The sequence below is a fragment of the Hylobates moloch genome, unplaced genomic scaffold (assembly GCF_009828535.3).
Source record: "Hylobates moloch isolate HMO894 unplaced genomic scaffold, HMol_V3 SCAFFOLD_9, whole genome shotgun sequence".
Taxonomy (NCBI): Eukaryota; Metazoa; Chordata; class Mammalia; order Primates; family Hylobatidae; genus Hylobates; species Hylobates moloch.
The window spans coordinates 12,510,791-12,518,406 of record NW_026652284.1 but is presented as its reverse complement, the minus strand read 5'-3'; positions in this window follow the sequence as shown (position 1 = coordinate 12,518,406).

Below are 7,616 nucleotides of genomic sequence, written 5' to 3'. Positions count from 1 at the left end.
GTGCTGGGGTGTGAGTGATGAGCAGGGACACTCCTCTGTGTGCCCTGCTGTGGTGCCCGCCTGAGGCTTTATGGCTGCACAATACACATTCACTATAGCAATGACTTGACTTTCATAAACAGGAGAGGTGGCAGCGGTGTACTGGGCTGCAACAAAGAGTAAGACTGCATTAAACCACATCCCAGGTCTGACATAGACATCAAGTGTATACAGAGGGCAGGTGGCCATTTCCATGCCATAAAATCGGTGACTCTGGCAGGGCCTCTTTTTTTTTTGAGACAGAGTCTTGCTCTGTCACCCAGGCTGGAGTGCAGTGGCGTGATCTCAGCTCACTGCAACCTCTGCCTCCTGGGTTCAAGTGCTTCTCCTGCCTCAGCCTCCCGAGTAGCTGGGATTACAGGTGCCCGCCACCTCGCCCGGCTGATTTACCATGTTGGCCAGGCTGGTCTCGAACTCCTGACCTCAGGTGATCTGCTCACCTCGACCTCCCAAAGTGTTGGGATTACAGGCGTGAGCCACCACACCTGGCCTAGAGTACTTTCATCTCAATGTTAACATCTATGGCATAGTGTCTAACTTAGAGGAGATACTTAGTGAATATCTGTTCAATGCTCACTAAATAGACATTGAGATTTAATTCATCAAAGTGTTTCTGACCACTGAAGGTGAATGTTGGGTAAGGAAGTTATTCAGGGTTACTCATCATGGGGTGGAGGAATTGACGCAGCGAGGTCTGCCTGTGTGTTCCGCTCGTCATGCAAGGGTGGGCTCTGCCTATTGTTCTCGGCCACATTTCTTTCACCATGGATTCCTCCAGCATGAGTGACAAATTGGAATGACAGTATGGAAGGGTCTGGTAACATCTGTCTGTCACAAAGGAAGCACGCTGGCTGCCAATCCATTGTTTGGAAGGATCAAGGGAATGGCGCGGGGTCAGAGTGCAAAGGTCAGTGCTGCTTTCCATCTGGGATGGGCTGGATGGGTAGCGGGAAGCTGCCCTCACAGATGGTTGTTTGGAAGGTGCATTCATTTCCTAGGGCAGCCGTGACAGATGACCACAAATTGGGTGGCTTAAAACAACAGGAATGTATTCTTGCATCGAGTTTGAAATCCAGGTGTCAGCAGAGCCATCTCTTTCTGAAGGTTCTAGGGGGGCCTTCTGGCCTCCTCCAGCTTCTAGGGGTGCCAGGTGTTCCTTGGCTTGTGGCAGCATCACTCCAGTCTCTGCCTCTTAGTGTGGCCTTCTCCCTGTGTTTCTCCTCTCCTGTTTGTGTCTCCTCTTCTTATGAGAACGCTTGTTATTGGACTTGAGCCCACCCGGTTAAGTCAGGATGATCTCATCTCAAAATTCTTAACTTAATTGCATTTGCAAAGGCCCTATTTTCAAATAAGGTCAACTTCCCAGGGACCAGGGGTAAGGACTTGGACCTGTCTTTCTGGGCGCCACCATTCAACCCATTACAAGTGGGGTTGGCTGCAGTTACTTTCTGAAAGTGATGATGATCAAATGATACGTGTCAAGGGGATGGATATCCTAGTTACCTTGATTTGATCTTTACACATTATATGAATGTATTCAATGATGTATTCAAAGATCAATGTATTCAATGTACTTCAAAACTATCTACATCTACCATTCACCAATAAAAAGTAAATAAAATAAAATGAATAAAATGTTATGTGGAGAAATTCCCAATCAACATCAAGAATATTCCTTTCCTATTTGAAAAAAGAAAAGGCTGGGCATGGTGGCTCACGCCTATAATCCAGCACTTTGGGAGGCCAAGGCAGGCGGATCCCTTGAGGTCAGGAGTTTGAGACCAGCCTGGTCAACATGGCAAAACCCCTTCTCTACTAAAAATACAAAAATTAGCCGAGCGTGGTGGTGCATGCCTGTAATCCCAGCTACTAGGGAGGCTGAGGCACGAGAATCGCTTGAGCCCAGTGGCTCACGCCTGTAATTCCAGCACTTTGGGAGGCCGAGGCGGGTGGATCATGAGGTCAGGAGATCGAGACCATCCTGGCTAACATGGTGAAACCCCGTCTCTACTAAAAATACAAAAAAATTAGCCGAGCATGGTGGCAGACACCTGTAGTCCCAGCTACTCGGGAGGCTGAGGCAGGAGAATGGCATGAACCTGGGAGGCAGAACTTGCAGCGAGCTGAGATCATGCCACTGCACTCCAGCCTGGGCAACAGAGCGAGACTCCATCTCAATCAATCAATCAATCAATCAATCAATCAATCAATAACTTCCCTATTCCCCACTGGCTGCAGAAATTATGTCTTTGAAATGCACAACTGTTGAGCTGATGGGGAGACAACTGATTTTAAAGACAACAAGTGGGGCCAGGCGGGCAATCCCAGCACTTTGGGAGGCCAAGGCGGATGGATCACCTAAGGTCAGGAGTTCAAGACCAGCCTGGCCAACATGGTGAAACCCTGTCTCTACTAAAAACACAAAATTAGCTGGGCCTGGTGGCGTATACCTGTAATCTCAGCTACTCAGGAGACCGAGGCAGGAGAATCGCTTGAACCTGGGAGGTGGAGGTTGCAATGAGTCAAGATTGTGCCACTGCATTCCAGCCTGGGCAAAAAGAGCGAAACTCTGTCTTAAAAAATAAAAATAAAAAAAAAAAGAAAGAAAGAAAAAGAAAAAAGAAAAGAGAAGAAAAAAGACAAGTGGACTAAACAAAAGACGATGGAGAACAAATCAAGACACCTGCATCCTGTTAGTACTTCGGGCACTGGGTAACTCTAGTTTTACGTAACTGTTTGAATCTCAATTTCTTCACCTGCAAATTGGAAATAATTTCTGCCCTGCCTGCTTCACAGGGATGATATAAGAGTAACTGACTATAATAAGAGAAGTAAGAAGTGGTTGTTGGAATAATTGTGTTAATTACAGAATAGTGTCTGTTTTCATATAGACATTAAGCATTCATTATTTACTTTAAAGCTGATAAAAACTTTGTGATGTAAGTATTGTTTTTCACACCTTTTTGGGCGTTCGTTTTTTCATAACTACCCCTCAACAAGGAACGGACAATGACGTGCGGGGGCAGAGTGGGTGTCTGCGGTAAGCAGTGACCTGAGGCCTGGCACAGGAAGCTCTGGCCAACAGAGGCCATGGTGACCAGCCAGGCCAACCCGATTTCCTTAGACATCAGAAGTCCTGGAAATGTGGAGTGAATCAGTCTGCTGGTAGCCAGGGCTAAAGCTGAGACAATACACAAAGAGAGGCCATGGGGGCAGGGTGGGGCCTTACCAGTCCATGTGCGATTTAAGGTGTGAATCAGTGGACATTATCAATAAGCAGAAACCAGGAAATAGAGAATAGATGCTCAGAGCAGAAAATAAATGCATTGGTTGGTAGTGGTAGGAATTACAAAGGGAAGAAAAATGAGGGGCTAGGTCACCCTAATATTGGGCACCAACACATGCCCATGTGGTTTTATCAGTTAGGGTGCCAGCAGGAAACACATGGCACCCTCAAAAGAGTGATGGCAGAGAGTTGGATGAAGGAACTGTTTACCAGTGGCAACACAGGGTTAAGAAACCAAAAACGGATGGTGAAGCAACTGAAGGTTAGTGACTGTAAGAAGCCCTTAGCATCCATAAGTTTAAAGACACAAAAAGAGGAGTTTGTTCCTGGAACCTGGTGAGACTTATGGTAAAAGCAAAGGGCCACCCAACAGGAGCTGGGGTTTTTGGTAGAAAAACACAATGACTGGACCAGGTACAGTGGCTCAGGCCTATAATCCCAGCACTTTGGGAGGCCAAGGCAGGTGGATCACTTGAGGCCAGGAGTTCGAGACCAGCCTGGCCAACATGGCAAAACCCCATCTTTACTAAAATTACAAAAAATTAGCCAGGCGTAGTGGTGTGCGCCAGTAATCCCAGCTACTTGGGAGGCTGAGGAAGGAGAATTGCTTGAACCCGGGAGGTGGAGGTTGCAGTGAGCCGAGATGGTGCCACTGTACTCCAGCCCAGGCGACAGAGTGAGACTCCGTCTCAAAAAATAAAAACATGATGACTGGCGGCATGTGGCCTTGCAGTGAAGAAGCTGGAAGAATAAATACTTCAGCCTGTCTCTTCTGTTGCCCTTGGATCACCTCTCAGTGCCTTCCATTGGCCAAACCCAACCAGAACCTTGAGAGCAAGAGAGCTTGGTTGATGCAGTCTGTTCAAGTCAACCTCTCAGGTCACAGAGTCAGGGGAGGAAAAGTGGAGACCAGACTCACCGGGGCACAGGAAAACTGTCCAGAACAGCAGTAGAGGTGTCAAGAGAATCCAGAATCCAGTGCTGTGTAGCAAACTCTCAGTTCCTGGAGGCTGAGCGATGTGGCTGCTTGGGGGTTCCCATAGGATTTATTTCCCATGTATTCACATGTATACATGTAACACATAGCATTGCATAAGGATGCTTTCTTTCTGAGTCTTGGTTCCTTTAAATCAAGAGTGCAATGACGTAAAAACGTTAAGCAATTTCCTCCACACTGGAAGTAGGACAGCCTGGAACCAAAGCTGCAATTGCCGGGGTCTGGAGCCATGCTCTTTTCACTTGAATACAGTGGATGTACAAATGTGATATCAGCCCCATGATAAAGTATAGAAGCTGCCAGCACCTACAGTCATACCACCCTGGACATGCCTCAGAAGCTAAGCAGGGTTGGACCTGGCTGGTACTTGGATGGGAGTGTATAAGCCACTGGGTGCTGTGGTGCATGCTTATGGTCACAGCTGCTCAGGACGCTGAGGTGAGAGGATTGCTTGAGTCCAGGAGTTTGATCAAATCCAGCCTGGGCAACATAGCAAGACCCTATCTCTTAAGCAAAAAAAAAAAAAGTGTAGAAGCTCTTGACCATCAAGTCATTTTGTAGGAAATCACCGGATCATTTTTAGAATGTGGTGGCATGTGCAAACAAAAAAAGTACATTTTAGGAAGATCCCATTGGTAGAATGCAGATCAGATTGGAGGAGGGGATGTGGGCATGTAAGTTTGCAATTGTGATGAGATTTTGCTTGAGGATCTGAATTAGGAGGCTGGTGGTGCACACGTAAAGGGGGAGGCACTGTTCACTTGTTACGTGCCAGTCACTGCTGCAGGGGCTAAGGATGTAGCCGAGAACCAAACAGATGCCTGCTCTTCTGGAGCTTATGCCATTTGAAGCTCTAAGAATAGATGAGTTCTCCAAGGGAAAGACCACAGAGAAGCAAAAAGTAAGCCTGAAGCATGCCTGTGGGCAAAGAGGGGGAAGTGAAGACAAGAGCCAGTGGAACAGCTTGCAGAGAACCGGGAAGGGCAGCCAATATGGGAGCATGTCATGCAAACCAAGCGAGAGAAGATGGCTTCAAGAAGGGGACCAAAAACAGGGCTGATGGCTGCAGAGGATGAATGAAGACAAGACCAAGAAGAGGGCCTGGAATTGACACACAGGAGGTCATTTGGAAGCTTGATCAGAGCAACTCAGTGCAGCGGATGGATGCTAAACTGAGAGGTCAGTAGGAACCATTATAGTTGGGACTCACAATAGAAGTGCTGTCTAGGGAAGAGAGTTGGACGCCAACATGCAGGAGTATTTTGATATGGTCATCATTCTGGCCTGCAGATTTATAGTTTTAAAATCCTAGTTGCGTAACAGTATCCAGGGTTGAGCAGGTCCTAGGACCTAACTCATGCCAATCAACTCATAAGAAACTGATTATAACCCCAAATGCCAAGTTAGTAATTTTCAACTAATATTCTTTTCCAGTGGTGGGAATATTTGTGTCCATTATCCAGGACACCCTTATTCCAGTATTAAGCTACTTGGGGAGCTGGATTTTTTTTTTTTTTTTTTTTTTTTGAGATGGAGTCTCGCTCTGTTGCCCAGGCTGAAGTGCAGTGGCGTGATCTCGGCTTACTGCAACCTCCGCCTCCCAGGTTCACACCATTCTCCCGCCTCAGCCTCCTGAGTAGCTGGGACTACAGGCGCCCGCTACCACGCCTGGCTAATTTTTTTTGTATTTTTAATAGAGACGGGGTTTCACAGTGTTAGCCAGGATGGTCTTGATTTCCTGACCTCGTGATCCGCCCACCTCAGCCTCCCAAAGTGCTGGGATTACAGGCGTGAGCCACCGCGCCCAGCCGGGAGTTGGATTTTTAATCAGAAGACTGTTCGATGGCACAGAAGAGAACACCTGGAATGGCTAATCCTGAAATGTATTTCATCCAATCCATGATGGAAGACTCCTTTGGTGATCTCTCTGCATATCCCTGACTCTTAACCTTGAGGTAGACCACAGCTCAGTTCTTGGACTTGCCTATTTCTATTTATACTCATGCCTATGGTGAACTCATCAGCATCATGGTTGTCAGGTTCTAGCAACTCCCAAATTATGTATCCAGTCATCTTTCATTTAAACTCTAGACTCATGTGCCCAACTGCCTGCTTCATACCCTAAGCTGGATATCTGTACTCAGCTCAAATTCTGCATGTTCAACACAGAACTCCAACTCTGCCCTCTCAAGCCTGCAGCAACCACAGCCTTGCCCTATTAACTGATAGCAGCTCCATTATCCCAGTTTCCCAAGTCAAAATCCTTGGTGTCATCTTGACCCTCCCATTTTTCTCATATCCCACATCCAATCTATTAGATAATTCTGTTGACTTCATTCAAATTATCACTAGAACCAGACCACCTTAAACCACATCCACTGCTATCATCCTGGTCTGAACTGCCATCATCTCTTGCTTGGATTCTCACACTGGCCAGTCCCCGACCAGAAGTGAGGATTTTTTTTTTTTTTTTCATGTAAGTCAGATCATGTCACTCCTCTGTTCAAAAGCTTCCCATGGTTCCCCACTTCCAAGGGCACTCCACCTCTCTGATGTCATCTCCTACCATGGTCCCCTGTGCTGACTGCTCCAGCCTTCTGAGCTTCCCTGCATTCCCTAAAACATGCCAAGGGTGCTCCTGCCTCAGACCTTTGCTATGCCCTTTGCCCAGAATACTTTTCCCTCAGGTACCCATCAGGATCACTCCTCACCCTGCCACTTCAGGAACATGGCTTGACTCTCAGAGAGGCCTTCTTCCACCCCAGACTGCATGCCGCAGCTCCTCCAAACCTCCTCTCCTTGCTGGGTTTTTCTCCATTGTCTCTCATTTTCACACTCTATGATTTACTTATTTTTTTGTAGTCTCCAGCATTAGAATGTAAGCTCTATGTGGGCAGGAATTTTCATTGGTTTCATTCACTATGGATTCCCAGCACCTGGGACGGGCCTGAACATAAATGTCTGAAGGAATAAATAAACGAATGAACAGATTACTCCTGTCCCATGAGAGTTCTTCAGCAGTTATACCCAAGGGAGTGTCTTTTGTTTTTGGATCTTGCTGGACAAGCATCCACACCATGTACTCCCTTTCCAGTGAGCCCTGGGCCATCCACAGATCCAGCCTCACCTACAGATGCTCTGTGGAAGGGTGGGAACGGGAGCAAGAGGAAGGGGTCCACCTCCTGCTTCGGTCAGGACACCTGCACACCTTCCTGAGGTTACACGTGGAGGACCGTAAGTGCTTTTATTCAAGCACATATTTCAGACGACCTCTCTGACTACTTCAGCAGCATC